The sequence below is a fragment of the Pleurodeles waltl genome, chromosome 1_1 (assembly GCF_031143425.1).
Source record: "Pleurodeles waltl isolate 20211129_DDA chromosome 1_1, aPleWal1.hap1.20221129, whole genome shotgun sequence".
Classification (NCBI taxonomy): domain Eukaryota; kingdom Metazoa; phylum Chordata; class Amphibia; order Caudata; family Salamandridae; genus Pleurodeles; species Pleurodeles waltl.
In genome coordinates, this window is record NC_090436.1 from 529570441 (window position 1) to 529588944 (window position 18504).

Here is an 18504-nt window from a genome sequence, read left to right on the forward strand (position 1 = left end):
GAAGGCTTGTGTTTTTTTCACTGAAAATGGCATCAACAAGGGGTTTGTGGTACTAGAATTACCATCTTCCCAGCTTTCAGGAACAGGCAGACTTGAATCAGAAATCCACATTTTTCAACACAATTTTGGCATTTTACTGGGACATAACTGATTTTTACTATTTTTTGGCTTTTTGCCTCCTTCCAGTTAGTGACAGAAATGGGTGTGAAACCAATGCTGAATCCCGGAAAGCAAAACATTTCTGAAAAGTAGACAAAATTCTGAATTCACCATGGGGTCCATTTGTGTAGATCCTACAAGGTTTTCCTTCTGAAAATAACAGCTGAAATAAAAAAATATTGAAACTGAGGTAAAAAAAAATAAAAAAAAAAAAAAAAAAAAAAAATTCTCAACGTTTTATTCTGTAACTTTTTCCTGCGATGTCAGATTTGTGAAAGCAATATACCGTTACGTCTGCTCGACGCTTCCGGGGATATCTAGGGCTTGGAGGTTTATCAAGACCCTAGGTGCCCAGAAACAAAAAATTATCTGCACCTTGCAATGGGTTTTCATTCAATACCGGGTATACAGCAATTAATTTGGTGAAATATAAAGAGTGAAAAATAGGTATCAAGAAAACCTTTGTATTTCCAAAATGGGCACAAGATAAGGTGTTGAGAAGCAGTGGTTATTTGCACATCTCTGAACTACGGGGTCCCCATACTAGCATCTGAATTACAGGGTATTTCTCAAATAGACGTCTTTTTTACACACTGTCTTACATTTGGAAGGAAAAAATGTAGAGAAAGACAAGGGGCAATAACACTTGTTCTGCTAATCTGTGTTCCCCCCCCCCAAGTCTCCCAATAAAAATGGTACCTCACTTGTGTGGTTAGGCCTAACACCCGCGACAGGAAACGCAACATGGGCACATCACATTTTTACATTGAAAACTGACGTGTTTTTTTGGAAAGTGTCTAGCTTTGGATTTTGATCTCTAGCTCATCTGGCACCTAGGCAAACCTAACAGACCTGTGCATTTTTTTAAACTAGACACCTAGGAGAATCCAAGATGGGGTGACTTGTGGGGCTCTCATCAGGTTATGTTACCCAGAATTCTTTGCAAACCCCAAAATGTGGCCCAAAAAAAAACCCACCTTTTCCCCACATTTCGGTGACAGAAAGTTCTGGAATCTGAGAGGAGCCACAAATTTCCTTCCAACCAGTGTTCCCCCAAGTCTCCCGATAAAAATTGTACCTCACTTGTGTTGGTAGATCTAGTGTTTTGGGGCATTTCCTTTCACGGGCACTATCTGGACACATCCAAATTATCAAATACAAAACTACCTGTTTTTGCAGGAGGGAGTGACACCTGTGTTTTTTGTCCTGGGATCAGCAGCCATACAGGGAATCCTACCAAAGCCAGACATTTCTGAAAACTAGACACCCGAGGGAGTCCAGGGAGGTGTGACTTGCGTGGATCCCACAGCGTTTTCTTACCCAGAATCCTCAGCAAACCCCAAATTTAGCTAACATTTCTGTGTTGGATCACCTCACCGGGCAAATTTCCTACCACCCAACGTTCCCCTCAGTCTCCAAGTAAAAATTATACCTCACTTGTGTAGGCGGGCCAAGTGAATGTGATAGGGAAGAGCCAAAAACATGTTGAAACTGAGGGGGAACCAAAGCAGTTCCAAAAGGGAAGTTTGAAAAAAAAAACTTTTTAAGCTGACAAGTGGGATAGAATATTTATCAGCATAGATGAGACAATATTGGGTGGTAGGAATTTACTGGATTCCTGCAGTTTCTGGAAGGTTCCATCACAAAAATGTGGAAACAATTTGTGATTTCCAGCAAAGTTGGAGGTTTGCAGGGTACTGTGGGTAAGAAAATGATGCAGGGTACATGTGAAGCAAACCACCCTGGACTCACCCAGATGTTTTGTTTTCAGATGTGTCTTGGTCTTGTGGATTTTTCTACATCGCAGTGCCCCAAAGTCCAAAAAGAGCAGCCCTGACCATCCCAAGTGAGACGATTTTGAGAGTTAGCCAAGGTCTCATGGCCCAAATGTAAAACCAAAACCCAAAATAGTCACATGTCCTCTTGCTTGCCGTGGGATAAGATGTTTTAGTGTGCGGAGGGAGAGCTGAAAAACTGTTACCCCCTTCAGTTGGGGCCAACACCACACTTTTTTTTTTTATTCCCTGGCATCTAGTAGACTCGCTGCCCCCGGGGTGTGGATCGAGGGTAATTGCCCCATCTGCCCACTGATGGGCATAACAACTTTGGCCACATTTATTTGGGGTGGGGGTATGGCCATACACCCACCCTCTTATTTTGAGAAAAAAAAAAATCTTCCCTGGTGTCTTATGGGCTTTCTGCCCCCCTTGGGAGCAGATGGGCATTCCATAAATACGCCGATCTGCCCCCAAAGGGGGCAGATATGTCCAACAGTAATGTGACCCCATGGGGAGAGACTCTTGTCCAAGAGGCTGCCCCCCCAAACAAAACACACATACAAATCCCTGGTGCCTAAGTGGTTTCTGCCCCCCCATGGGAACGACCCTTGCCTAAGGGGTCGCTCTCCTTGCGTGAAATTGACGCAAAAAAATAAAAATCCCTGGTGCCTAGTGGTTTCCCTTACAGGTTCCCATGTGCCTAATAAAAATAGGCCGCTCCGAGCAGAAATGGTCTAAAGATGTACATGAGCACCAGTTACACTACACAAGGTCACTTGTATTTTATTTTTAAGGCACGTGAAAATTGTGTGATGTGTCCAGAATGACAGGATGTTAAGCCGACGCAGAGAGTCAAACCTGGTTCATTAGTTCCAATCTCCACAGTCTAGCTATAGTGCCACATCCTATCCTGGTATATTTTGTGTGAGAGGGCATAGGCAGAGGAGGGAGCATTTGGCACAGCTTTATGTTACACAATATGCGGATAAAACAAAAAACGCATGGGCTTCAAAAGCATATTACAAATGTTCAAACAAAACCAAAAGCGCACATGCTAAAATTAGAAGCTCCTGGTTATTAGTGCTATATAAATATTATGGACTGGTCGCTCGTCTGTGCCTTTTGTGCCCTGAGGCGAAGGGGTAAAAGATGTCCATGGAGGAGAGATAAAGAGTGATTGTGAGAGAAGGGCAGGGCATGGGGAAGTGAAACACAGATATGTTGGGCAGGAATTAAAACCTAGAAGTCAATGATGTGTCTTCACCTCCTTTCACCCCACCACAGGACTCACTACAGTCCCTGAGAAGGAGAAAGGGAGGCAGTTGCCTTTTATTTGTAGACAGAGGGTCAGGGCCCGGGACTGAATGGGAACCAATGGTTTCAAAGGAGTTTATGAGGTTGTTCACACTATATTATAGGCAGACAGAAGATGTTACTTGTATTACGGCTCCGAAAAGCACACATGCAACCTCCCATAAAAAAATAAAAAAAGTCAAACATGAAGCGTGGCATCCATGTAAAAGGCTCCAAAAGCGTATTATTAAACAAAGTTTGGTAACAGACATACACATGCTACCTTCTGGCAGGAAAATGTAAATGCCATCGGCTGAGTATGTTTCCCTTGAAAAACACACAAACACCACATTCCAAAAACACAAGCTGATAAAGAAAAAAAAAGTAGTCTGCCGAAACTAAGCTACACAGACAGGACAGAAAGAGTACTTGTAACACGGTAGTCGCTATGGGAGGGAACCAAACACCAAAAGGCAGGACATATACAGCCAATGCACCACTGAAAAGCCAGGTTTTCAGAACAGCACACAAAAGAACAAATTAAAACTATGGGCATGATTGAAGCAGAGAGTAGATTACAGCATGTCTCGAAGAGAAGGCACATTCGCTGCCTAGGCGAGACCTAAAAAGGCACCTACGTAAAGCCTTCATACAAACTTTAAGGAAATAGCTGTATTAACTGTAAATAATTTAAGAAAGGTTATCACACATCTTCTGACGTAATTTTACCTTAATATACAGAATATTAATTTTAATGAAGGACTGAATGAAAGCATTTCAGAAGCATGTCTGTGTTGCCGTGACGTACCCAACATGCCTGAGTCAATACCATTTATTCAAAATGAGGACCACAAAATATAACCAAAGATTAACCCCACGAAGCCAGATACTGAATGACTGTCCAAGTAATACACCTCTTTTCATCACCAGCATAATACAGAAGAGCACTGTGTCAACATCAGGGCAGTGCGTGCTCTACGGGCGACTAGAATGCAAAAACCTAGCACTCTCAAGATAAAGTAATTCATGCATTGTGCTGATATGCTGTTGTTTAACCTTTTGCATTGCAGAGTTTAATCCTGAAGACTTATGTTCAAGGTGCAAATAAATAATGTTCATTTGCAATGTACTGCGGCAGGCTTTCAGAGTGTGTCAGGGTGTGGTCCCTTTTCAGGGCATTCTAGAAGCTTTCCCTGCAGCATGCCTGGGTGTGGTTTGTGGGCTGGGCCAAGACTCTATATAAGGGAGCCAGCCCAGCTCCACGTGCTCACTATTCAGAGGTCCCGGTGCAGAGCAGCAGCAACTTCCTGAGCTCCTGTTCCGGAGGCCTACTTTGATCTAGCAGGCCTCGCCCTTTCACTTTGCTTGGTGATTCTTGATCAGAGCGGTAAGACGGAGGTCAGGCTGGGCCCCCGATTCCGTTCTTGAAGGATTTCGAGTTCTTGGGCATGATAAAACTATTTTGCTCTCGTGCGTGTGAATGTTGCGCTTGATGTTTAATGGTATTTTACATGCTGGCAATCGAATCGGCAAGACGCGCAATTCTTTCCTCATGTACAAATCTTGATATTCTTTGTGCGCTACCATTTTATGGCATTTACAAGGTAGCATTCGAATCGGCAAGACGCGCTATTCATTTCTCGTGCTTAATTCAAGTTATTCATTGTACGCTACCATTTCTTGGCATTCATATGGTGGTATTCGAATCGGCAAGACGCGCGATTCATTTCTTGTGCTTAATTCATGTTATTCAGTGTACGCTACCATTTCTTGGCATTCACATGGTGGCCTTCGAATCAGCAAGACGCGCAATTCATTTCTTGTGCTTAATTCATGTTATTCAGTGTACGCTACCATTTCTTGGCATTCACATGGTGGCCTTCGAATCAGCAAGACGCGCGATTCATTTCTTGTGCTTAATTCATGTTATTCAGTGTACGCTACCATTTCTTGGCATTCACATGGTGGCCTTCGAATCGGCAAGACGCGCAATTAATATCTTGTACTAAATTCATGTTATTCAGTGTACGCTACCATTTCTTGGCATTCACATAATGGCCTTTGAATCGGCAAGACGCACGATTCATTTCTTGTGCTTAGTTCGTGATATTCAGTGTGCGCTACTATTTCTTGGCATTCACATGGTGGCCTTCGGATCAGCAAGACGCCCGATTCAGTTCTTGTGTTTAATTCATGATATTCATTGTGTGTTACCATTTCAGGGCATTTCCGTGGTGACATTCGAATCGGAAGAACGCGCAATTCATTTCTTGTGTTAAACTCACGAAGTTGATTGTGCGTTACCACTTCATGGCATTTACTTGGTGGTCTTTGAATCGGCAAGTCACGCGATTCATTTCTCGTGTCTAATTCATGTTACTCCTTGTGCACAATCATTTCATGACAGTTACAAACCTTTGTGAAAATCTGTAATGTGCGCAATTCATGTTCCTGCATTTCAAGAAAACAAAAGGGTTTCAAAATTCTAGATGTTATATTGTATGTGCATAACAAGTCTCTTAAGTATTATTCATATGGTGTTATAAGAAATCATTCAGATTATTTCCTTGTCCTCATGCCAAAGTCTATGCTTGAATTTGAAAGCGTAATTCTAGAAAAGGCTGATGTTTCTAATTCATGTGGAACATTTAATTGAGTGATTAATTAGAATGTAGTATTAATCTTTCTTGATTCCCTCACAGGTATTCAAAACATTTTTGAGGCCTTGTTATTTAAGTCCATGCTTAAGTTATTCATGTTTCCAGTATGACAATGCTTAGAGTCATAGCCTAGTAATGATTAGTATGATATAATCTTGATATTGTGTGTTCTAACCTTTTGCTTCCTACAGGTCTCCTTCCCAGCTGTTCCCTAACTAATCCCCTTTTCCCCACTTGGACTCTCTTAGACTCTGTGGCATTCTAATCAGAGTATTGGAGCTGTCTTGTAAGTGTTGGGAACGTGCACAGACCCCCGAGGATCTGGTGACTCTGACACACTGAAGCATTGTAAAAGAACATATTGTGTTTTAATACAAAAAGGAAAACAGCATTTAAGTCAATCTCTGCTGAAAAAAAGTGTTATCCTGTCAACAGAAAGACTGGTGACACTATGGGGGTCATTATGAGTTCGGCTGGCTCATTTCCCCCCTCACTTCACCGCCAGCCCTATTATGATTTTCCCGCACTGGCGGTAACAGTGTTTCCGCCCGCCGGCCCAGCAGGAAACAGGGCCTTTACATTGACACTGACACCCAATGGAGCCGGCGCCAATGTGGCCCATTTCCCTGCCCGTAATTCGGGCAGTGAAATGCACGACGGGACTATGCATGGGGGCCCCTGCACTGCCCATGCCAAGTGCAGCCCGGAGTCACCCATTCTGCCAGCCTTTCCCTGGCGGTGAAAACCGCTGCCCTGTTGGATTTGAAAGGCCGAGACCGCCAGGCTGCCTGGTGGTGGCAGTTTGGCAGTGGCGGCACTTCCACCGTGGCATCGCCGCCAGGGTCATAATACGGCGGGCGTACCACCACTACTGTGCAGTCCGCCCGTCACCGTGAGTCTGGTGGTCCATGGACCGCCAGACTCATGAGGGCCTATGTTTTGTGACCAAACAGATCCATAGCCATAGAAGCACCCCCACAAAAAGGTATGACCACTTGAATGCAATATAAATGCATGCCAGTCTTTCACATAAATCAGATAAATGGGCCCTAGAGCATACACATTTGTGAGCATTTACAGCTAGATTGTAGTAAAATAGATCCTACACTAACAGCCAGTGTCAATTCAAAAGAAATGATGGAAGATAATCAAAGCAGTCAATAAACCTACGCTTTTGAGTATCACTGAAGTGTACCAACAAAAGCCTATTCAACAGCACAAATGGAAGCACATGCATGTAATTCTAATCCTACCAAAATAAACATGTGACTTGATAGATATCCTCAACTTGTAGTCTTTTAGTACTGGCAATTGACATGTTAGATCACACACCTCTGCTTAACAGACGCAGCCAGACTTTTTACTTCCATGGAGTATCACTGTCCTTGCCAACTGTTCACCACAACTTGAATTGGGACAGGTCCCATCAGACACCCGGTGGAAAACATGACGAATTTGCCGAGATTTCCACATTTGTGTTTTTTTTATCTCTACACCATCTCCTAATCAACAGCATCAGTAATCATGTACAGAAGTTTCCTGACACTACTCTGAAGCACAAAAGGTGTCCTGAACATGTGACAAAGATCCTTTACCTCCTACACTGCCCTTACCCTAAGAGAGTAAATCAGTATGAACTCCAAAGCCAATACCCTGGGAGTGAATAGTCTAAAAAAAATGACACTTGAAAAAAAAAGATTCCTGCTCCTACATCCAAACTCTTCAACGCCTAATCCATTGCACAGCTAGCAACAAATTATTTGCTAGTCCACGCTAGGATAGACTCAATTCCTTAAGGCTAAGTCTCCTTCTTGAACTGCCAAAGTACCAAATTTCCAGCATCAGAACTGTCAAAATGCAGCTGCCTCTTCTGTAGCAGCATTCAGAAACTCCTGCAAATTTACTCATGGAAAGACTCCAAATCCCTTTCCTCTGCAGTTTAAACCTATAGTGGCTCTCTAATTTCATTGGTGAAGACAATGCTTGTGGTCTAAGATGTACAGAAATGGCCTGGTTTACAAGGGTAGTAAAAATGTAATTACTACCTTGAGTGCATGGTTGTGTGAAAACTGAGAATTGTTAAATCAGTGAAGTACTTGTGTGACAGGAAATTAATTTAAACTGGTTAATTTTATCACCATACATGCTCATTAATTAATTTACATGAAACAATTAAGGTCTAAGTAATCGTTGAGTCCCAAAGGATCCTGTGATTGCAGTTTGTTGATTTAAAATGATTGCCTTTAAAGGAAATACTGAGTTTTGTATCATTCAAAGTCAGTTGACTGCTTCTCTAATATCAAGTATCTCACATGTGCCTATTGGCCATAAAAGTGTAGAATGAGTGAGGACTTTATATTTGTTCCCAATAGTGGACTTGTTTTGTTCATTTAGTCTCATTAGACCCCCCTCTAATCAATTATCAGGGATGCCTATAGATGGAGACCTTACGTAGCGGGTGACTGTGTGGCTACTGGTAACGTGGTGGGGTGCATCCACCAGGTGGTGCCTTCAAACTTAAAACACATCACATTTCACTCTCGCTGCTCTTGGCAGCTCCGGGTTCTGGTGGTCCTGCGCTTCCAGAGCAAGGAAGACAGAGTTTAAAGCCACTACTTGTAGCACACAAAAGTGGGAGTTTAAAACTCCTCCAGAGCCCATGATATTTCCCAGTACTCAGTACCTCTGTTTTTCATTGTACCCTGCCTGTAGCGTGACACTGCCTACTGGTAGCGTGACTAGTCATTGTTAGGAAACTGCATAGGGATTATTACCGCCAAACTATTTATAGGGGATTGTGTCCTTAAAGCTTCTGCTATTAATATTCATAGGAAGCTCCTATTCCTTATTTACATCATGAAGAGAAACATGAGATTTTTTTTCCTGGAGGGTATAGGGGATCCAGTCTCTTGGGACGAGGGTCTCTCAAAGGCAGTAGATAGGTCTGTAAAGAGAGCACTGAGTGATGCTCTTTCACATTTTGTTAAGTAGCTTCTATTACTGGCCTCATGCCAGCCGAAACCCCTCCACTAGAGGGTGTGGGAATAAACTTTGTGGTTCTGCCTAGAAACTGATGAAACCCAGAATTCTCAGGGTCTAACTCATGTCAAAAGGAAGTGAAATCAGACCCACTGGGAGGATGCATTTGATAGGCTCAAACAGGCCATCTTTGCTCAATCCAACCTTTCCCTCGGCCAGTCCCTCAGGAATCCCCAGTAGGCTGCTCCAGCAACCATTTTGTTCCATCTGCAGTCCCATTTCCAGAGGCTCAAGGAGAATTTGATGCACTATTTACATGAGGAATCATACCAAGAGTCCTCTGCTAACTCCAGAACCTAGTGCCAGGCAGCAGATCCGGTGACAGTGGCACGAAAGGCCAAACAACCATCCAACATGTTGGAACCACATCAGATGACAATTGGCTGATTAATGGCAGAATCATCTCATGGGAACCTGTAAGGGAAAATACAAACATTCTGTGTTATCAGTTCTCCTATAGATAATTAATGGTGCAATAACCAAATTACCAATATTGGATATGGAAAATGCCAGGGATATAGTCAAACACCTTCATAAGGAATAGCCACTATAGCACGGTTTAGGCTAGGGAGACACTACTCTACACACCAGGGAAGTGGAATTCCTATCGCCCGACGCCCGGGACATCTTGTTTGGGGTCAAGGGCAACAAGTTTTTATGTTTACTTTGTCCTTGGGACAAGTAGGCCCAACCCCCTGCAGCACAAACCCTTTGGCTGCCTGTTTAAAGAGAGTGGCACTCTCTGCAGTTGAGGTAATGTGTTTCCAAAAGATAATGCTGTTCGAACTTGTATTTATGGTTCATTATTTGAAAGCCTTCATTATTAGGGTGTGTGCTGTAAATAAATGTTTTAAGGTCACACTTCACTACTGACGTTGGTTCCAGTACAACAAAAAACAAAAACGTGTACACACATGTTTGAAAAGTTTAGGCTAAGATGCTAAGTATAATGCTCCGAGAATGCTCTCTGATTATATGCAAATAAAGTGTCATTTAGTAAAATGTGTTGATGCATGCTAGTATTTCCCAAAAATATTTCTAATGGAAAATCAGTGTAACCATTTTCAACACGATTATGGGAAGCATGAAAATAAACAAACACTGACAAAGCCAACTGATCTGACATATTTTTATAAGTCTTTTAGTTTATTCAATGCGTGTCTTGTTTTGACATGGCTTTTGTAACACTTTATTGTTGTGGGAGCTACCAGGCCCTCAACATTGTAACAAACATTGGCAAAACCCCCCCAAAAAGTTTTTGAACTCTTAAAGCACACGTTGCCACCAGCGGCATAACAAAGGCCCCGCAGCCGCCCTCCAGGGGGCCCCTTCAGCACAGCACCTGCCCTGAGTGAGTCTGGAGAGGGGGCTCCTCCATGTTCTTTGCAAAGGGGCACCCTCCAGTTTCGTTACGTCACTGATTGCCACTGTAGTTCCTGACACTGAACAAAACTACTTTGTGTGGCAATATGCTCCTTGTGGAAGAGCAGAATGTGATCACTCACAGTAAAGCCAGCCGAAAGAGAGAGAAATAGAAGTTTAATAAAAACAAAATGTCTTTGTTAACACCAGACCTAATTAGGGACCAAGACTCACATGTAGGTAGCTTTTTGCATGTCGCAAACAGCGACTTTAGCTGTTTGCGATGTGCAAAAAGCACATTGCGATGCACAAACCAAGTTTTGCGATTCGGTAACCTGGTTACCGAATCACAAAACGGGTTTGCGACTCGCAATTAGTAAGGGGTGTTCCCTTCCTAATTGCAACTCGCAGTGCAATGTAGGATTGGTTTGTGACCGCGAACGCGGGTGCAAACCAATCGCAGTTTGCACCCATTTCAAATGGGTGCTAACACTTTCGCAAAAGGGAAGGGATCCCCATGGGACCCCTTACCCATTGTGAATGTCACTGTAAACATTTTTTCAGAGCAGGCAGTGGTCCTGCGGACCACTGCCTGCTCTGAAAAAATGAAACGAAAACGTTTCATTTTTCGTTTTTGTTATGCATCTCGTTTTCCTTTAAGGAAAACGGGCTGCATTACATAAAAAAAAAAAAAGAAAACTGCTTTATTGAAAAGCAGTCACAGACATGGTGGTCTGCTGTCTCCAGCAGGCCACCATTCGCGAGGGGGTCGCAAATTGCGACCCACCTCATGATTATTCATGATGTGGGCATTTGCGAAGCCCTTGCGAATCACAGATGGTGTCAAGGACACCATCCTACATTCGGATTTGCGACTCGCAATTTGCAGGTCACAAATCTGAACCTACCTACATGTGGCCCCAAATTCTTAAAGAAAGTCACAAAAGTGCACCCATGGTATATGTCGTACCCCTATAAAATATTTGTGAACTGTATTTTAGCATGGGTAAATACGATGTGTAGATTTGCTCATGTGAAAATCTATTGAGCATTTGCAAGTTCATTTTCCCTCCAGCCACTTTCTTCCCAACCCTGGAAGAAGTTCTAATTCTGCCATTGTCAGGAGTAAATGTCCAACCTTTCTTATTATGGGAAAATATTACAGAGAAGCTGGTAAAAATCTTTAAAACATGCAGGTTAGTAGGTTTGCAGACTCAAAGGCATTCCAGCCCTGGAACTATTGCTTACTGCTTCCTCCAGCCCCATTATGCAGATCTGCAGAAAGGTGGCAAAATAAGGAAATTGCTACAGTAGGGATTGAAACTCCAAGTATTCAAGCCCTACTATGGTAGTAGCCCTGGCATAATCAGAGAGGCTATTAATTGCTGCCATAATTTGTCGCCACACTACATGGCACCAAAGGGACAAGTAGATATTTTTACAGGACAAGTAGATTTGAGAAGCAACCTGTCCCCTGGACAAGTAGATATTTTAATAAATTCCACACCCCTGCACACTCAAAAACAATTCTTGTTTATTAGAAGACCAAATATTTAAAATAGTCTAGTGAATCATCGACCACAATCAATTATGCAATATGGAAATACATTTTAGAAGAATGTAATTTTCTGACCACTTGTTAGGGTATTTCCCACCTACATTTCTAAACAAACACAACCCTAATATGTCGGATAACTGCCCAAGGTGTAATTAACCTGGGAATTGGATACATGATTTTGAAGTGTCCAAATCTTTAGGAATTTAGGGCTGAGATCTGCAGTCGTGTAATGCAATGTTTAGAAATGCGGAATTAATTCAATATTGTAAGGCTGTACAAGGCACTTTGGAGTCACACTAAAATCAATTAAGCAATGGTGGTACATCTCAATTCTCATAGCAAGATCAGTAATTATTACACAACAGCAGTCGAAAGCACTGCTGCCATTTTCTGCCTGGCTTGATAAATTGAAAAAAAGGAGTATAACAGCAAATAAATGTATTCAATTCTAATTAGTGCATTTAAGAAGTTTAACAAGATTTTATTAAGTTATGATAGATCCAATAAAAACAATTGTACTGCTTGAATTGTTTTTTATGAGAAATGGAAATGAACGTGGATGAAGAATATGAATATTGAGATCACTGCTGTTGTAATAATTTGTAAGAAATTACGGATTGTTTAAGAAATTTAATAACAAATTAAATGCTGGGCCTGGGTGACATTGACAAAAACCTCTGTGGAATTGCCAGCAGAGAAAAGGGTGGTACACTATGCTGTCATCCGAGACTTATGTCGACATAACCGCTCCCTCCTGCTTATTTAAAAACGGACCTTCTAACAAGCAGGTTACAGAAGTCATGTAATGTTCAAAGGAACAAATAATCAAGAATGGATATGAGTTGCCAATATAAAACCAGGAAAGTTTTGGTTGCACAGAGACTTTACTTGCTTCTGTAAAGGGAAGCACAATCACAGAGACTGGGGAAAGAAAATTTGCCATCTTGCACATAACGAAATCTCAAATCAAAACAAAGTACAATGTTCCAGCCATTTCTCATCTTCTGATGTTTATAGTAATTGCTGAAGACTGAAATTCGAGTTAAATTAATAAATAATGCTTAGCTGCTCAAACTGCCCTGACTGTTATGACTACCCCACGTATTTATCTATCTGCAAGTGGATTATGGCTTAGAATAAAGATGGAAGGTTAGGTGAAGCATGTGTTCCACTTATGACTTAGTTATTTAACATTTATAATTAGAGTAACAACGTACTTGCAAAGAGAGAAAGTCTAGCTAGCAGCATTTATGCATTTATTTATTATAGCTCCATCCTGCTTAGTTAAGCTTATAGTAAGTGTCCATTCTAATAGTTATTGCCTTCTCTGCGGAGTATCGTTCTTTTCAGAATAGGAACAAAGGGCCATATGTACAAACACATTTTCCCATAGATACAGAATGGGTAAAACCCTTTGCTACATCTGGCCCAGACTTCGGTTCTCGACATAGCGTGCAAAGGCAGATTAGCTGACTGCATATTAATATTCAGGAAATGTGAGCGTTTATTTCTAATGGCCTTCTGCTTAGCTTCAAGTTTATGTTTTGTAGTACTGTAAAGTATGAGCCAATGTTTTGTTTGTGTTTGCTAATTTAATTAGTTGATGTCACATTTTAAGTGTTGTGTTATGTGAAAATACAAACAGATGTTAAAGAAAGGAAGAATGCTCAATGTTCTGACTCATCCAGAAAAGGCAACATGCTGTTTTTAAAACTGACTCATCTGGAAAAATGTTATTTCAACTTACGCAGATTTCAAAATAACACAGATTCCTCAAGAGTTCTTGTTAAAGACAGCAAAAATAAGATTTAGCAAATCCACTAGGTCTAGCCTTAAGAGGCTGATACGATGGTTGCATTTCTTTTTATTATTCATTGCAAGTATACACAAGAAAAATAAAAAGTGGAATACAAGGTTATAGGAAGGTGGCTCTGTATATACTATATCAAAATGAGATACAGTGTGCAGAGAGTCCAGGGGTTCCCCAAGAGCCTTGACAGAGGCAATAATAGATAATACTAATGCTCTAATTGTGGTAGTGTGGTCGAGCAGTTAGGCTTATCAGAGGGTAATGTTAAGCATTTGTTGTACACAAACAAAGCAATAAGTGAAAACACACACTCAATGACTTAACCCCAGGCCAATAGGTTTTTATATAGAAAAATATTATTTTCTTAATATTAGAACCACAAGATTCAAATTGCAGGTAAGTACATTAAATGTAAGGTACTTTGCATAGGTATAGTTAAGACTTTGAATCAAAACAATAATGTACACAGTTTTTCATAAAATGGCAATAAGTATTTTAAAAGTGGACACTGTGCAAAATTCAACAGTTCCTGGGGAGATAAGTACAGTTAGGTTAATGTGGTAAGTAAAGCACTTACAAGTTCAGTCTCTGGGGCATAGGTAGCCCACCGCTGGGGGTTCAAGTCAGCCCCAAACACCCTGCACCAGCAACACAGGGCCAGTCAGGTGCAGAGATCAAAGAGGAGCCAAAATAACATGGGCGCATATGGAGACAGGGGTTGCTCCGGTTCCAGTCTGCTGGCAGGTAAGTACCTGCGTCCAATATTTAGCACTCACTTCGGACACTTGGTATTTACATAATACTAGGAGTTGCTATTTTGGTGCTGCTGTTACAACTTATAGCCATAAACACCACAAATACCAAATACCTACTACAGGTAGAAAATAACTCAGCAATGCCACACATTAAATGAAATCATATAAAAAATCCGCAGCTGCACTATTACAAAAACAAAAACAAAAAAATGCATCATATTACCTAAATATATAAATGGTTTAAACACTGAAAGGCAGTGTAACACAGATGCAAGGACACACACATCGGAATTTTGCTCACACCAAGCCCAAATACATTTCACATGATACACCATGTGCACACTAGTATACGTATTACAAACCAAGATAGCCATCATATGGATTCTAAATATGGTGCCATGTTGGAAAAGAAAAACAATGATGGAGCATGTACAATATCATTCAAAGATGGCCACCACTTTGCGCATAAATGTGGTAATCTTCTTGAAATGAAAACAATGATACACTACGTGAAAAATTATTTCAGTACGGTCGCTAGTTTAGACAAAATCAGAGTACAAAGAAATTAGTGATTCTCAAAATACACATTTAGAAAAATACTTAATCATATAGTAGGGAATGACAGTCTCCCAATGTCCACTTAATGCACACAAGGCGTTGGTACTCTACCTAATGACTGTCATTTATACCAATGCACAGTTACATCAAATTTAATGTAATAAGCAAAAGTGAACATCTCATTGCATCATATCATGGAAGTAAAGTGCTCAAAATGGTGACTCCACATGGTGCAAAAGTGAGAACACAGTGAAGTAGTGTATATATACAACAATGAGCAACCAAGAGAACTTAAAGCAAGTAGTCAGAAATAATGTCTTATACGACAGGCATATGGAATTATTCATTTAACTATCACAGGTCTGCCCAATGTGAGTACTAACAACAGAACTTCACTGCGTTCTGTGGGTTTTCCGAAGATTGGTATACATTTTACCCTTTTCAGCTTTCCCTGTCAGGTCCAAGTAACTAATCTTTTAACAACTGCGTAAGTGGCCAATTCTTTCAAAATCAGGTTTTCAAATGTCAGAAACTCGTTTGGGGGGGGTGAGGGGGTCACTGTATGGGTGGTGGGGAGATGTACATTTAGGACATAAGCAGGGAGATTTGTTTATTACAAAATAATGCATATTAAAAAAGGAAGCATACAACTGTATGTTTACAAAGAATTGCAGACGTTCAGTTTGCAAGGGATAAAAAAAATAAAAAAATCAGTCCTTCTAAATATTACATATGAGAAGTCTTCCCTGAGAAGTGACATCTCAACTGAACATAATATGTGTCTCAGCAGCATTCAACACAGTATCCCACAGCACTTTGTGCACCAGACTCCACGTCATAGGAATCTGCGAAAGAGCCCTAGAATGGATCCACTCCTTCCTCTCCGGGAGGACGCAGAGGGTCAGACTCCCACTCTATACTTCCAGACCCACAGGAGTCAACTGCAGAGTCCCCCAAGGATCTTCACTGAGTTCCACACTGTTCAACGTAAACATGGCCACTCTTGCTGCCATCGACACACAACTCATCATTTCCCTCACCGAAGACCCGGACATGGCCAAAAGGAACTTCAACTCAGGAATGGAAGCAGTCGCCACCTGGATGAGAGAAAGCTGCCTCAAGCTCAACTCCGACAAGACTGAGCTCTTCGTCTTCAGAAACGCCACCTCAGCTTGGGATGACTCGTGGTGGCCCACATCCCTCAGCCCCCACCCCTGCACCGACTGAGCACGCCCGCAACTTAGGAACCATCCTCAACTCCTCCCTATCCATGACCCACGAGGTAAACTCTGTCTCCTCCTCCTGCTGGCACACATTCCACAAACTTCAGAAGATGTTCAGATGGATCCCAGCAGACTGTCGCAGGACAGCCACCCACGCCTTAGTCACTAGCAAGCTCGACTACAGCAATGCCCTCTACGCTGGCACCTCAACTAGGAACATCAAAAAACTTCATCTCATCCAGAATGTCGCCGTCAGACTCATTCTGGACCTCCCTCTCTGAGAACACATCTCCCAACACCCGAGGACCCTCCACTGGCTACCGGTCGAGAAGCCAATCACCTTCAAGCTTCTCACCCACACGTGCAAGGCCATAGACAACGCAGGACAAGCCTAACGAACCACAGCGTCTCCTTCCACACCCCGCCAGATCCCTCTGCTCCGCCCAGATGGCCCTGGCCACCGTCCCTTGCATCTGCAAAACCACCGCCGGACGATCTTGCACCTACACTGCAGCAAATAGCTGGAACAACCTCTCCCTGCACCTCAGACAAAGCCTGTTGCTCACCATCTTCAGGAAGAACCTCGAGACGTGGCTCTTCAGATGAGGCCCCCTCCCGCCCTAGCACCTTGAGAACCTTACGGGTGAGTAGCCGCGTGTTACAAATAGTGACTGATTGTAGGGATAACAAGCATGTACAATGCAGTAGGTCTAGCAAGTGCTTGAGTTAGAGCTATTAGCTTTGTACATGCATAACTGGACTTTTCTCACCACAGACATTTTTCAACCCTGCTGCATAAATGTGGTCCTCTCTGCCATATAATTCCAGTGGCATGGCATTATACCTATCAAAAGGGCAGAAAACAGTGAAGCCTCTCGCTTTGCAACTGCTATGAAACACTACATGAAAATAGAATAATATTATTAATAATACTGATAATAATAATTATAATAAAAATAATTGTTGTTTTTATTATTAGTAGTGTAAGTGTTTGTATTACTTTGCTTTTGCTGATATTGGCTATGTTGTCCAAGTCGCATCAGAGAATAAGCGGGTCCCATGTCACAAGACTGCTTTCAATTGCAGACTAATTCAAGATTGCCCGACCTAACATGGCCGTCTATCAGTCACCCAGTGTGACTCCTTCGCCGAACGACAGCAAAAGGTTTGACAATTGCTTTTGTTAATAGTTTTAGTGTTAGTGCCGGCAGCGCTAACAGCTGATAGTTACAGACTTTAGAAGTGTGAAGACCAACGTTCATTTCTTGCCTAAGGTAATACTTTCAAATTAACGCAGCTATCCGAAGCCTCTTGACGTTCTTTGGAGCCTGCATCCTTCCTGCAGAGCCTGGAATGACCCTAATGTCTGCAGTGTACACCGCTGCCTACCCACACTCGGGCTGTTAAGTGCGAAGTTGCCCACATTAACGATTAATTCATGGTTCTTTACTTTGACTCAGACAGCAGATGTTGGCCCAGTGAAAGTGTCTTTTTTAAAATTACACGCAGAATGCACTTTGTTTTCTCATGGATGAATTCAAATAGTAGGACGAAAGAGAAGACGGGGAGACGTGTCATATCTAAGCAGTTTTGCACCAGCTGTGACACAGCTGCTGCGTGGAGGGGGCAAAAGGTAGGGGATCCACCGAGTCTTTTAACTGCCCCTGATAGCATTAGATGTGTCGAGATAGTACACTGTTTTACGTCTATCTTGTAATTTTATCTGCATTAATGAAACACATGCCTGTTTACGTAACTCAATTCAATGTACCATTTAAAAGGCGCAGAATAGTAGTTTCGTTAGCATCTCCGCTGCATTAAGAATGTCTGCATAAATGTGCAATGAAAATAGCATGAATGTGCGCTGCATGCAATGCAACACCTGGGTAATTATAGAAACAAATATTCAAAACTGTTTATGCTGCTCGTTGCCCGACGTTATTCTCGATATGCTATTACGTATGGGATAAAGTATCCTCTGCTGTACCATAAAAGGATAATGCAAGTCACTGAGCATTTCTGTGACCGTATAGAAGAAAGAGATCGAGGTGACTTGCAAACAGCCTCAATGTACAGCCATGAGTAGTTTTAACTGGTGCTCATACAAAGTGCTCCAAAACTGCCTATCGAGAATGCAATGTTTGCAACTACAAAGCGCAATGGCCACCATGCAGCGGCTAGGGGAGAGACAACAAAATACAAGCATTTGCAATGCAAAGGGTCTCGTGTGTGCTTGAGCTAGAGCAATTAGCATTGTAAACTCCTAACCCGACTTTTCTTGCCACATAACTTGAAAAGGAAAATAAAAC

At 42.0% G+C, this 18504-nt stretch overlaps 1 protein-coding gene across 4 annotated transcripts in view; it reads right to left on the reverse strand.

Moving 5' to 3' along the window:
- Positions 1-18504, reverse strand: part of SKIC3 (SKI3 subunit of superkiller complex) — a 1026707-nt gene that overhangs the window by 888730 nt on the left and 119473 nt on the right. The window lies entirely within an intron of this gene.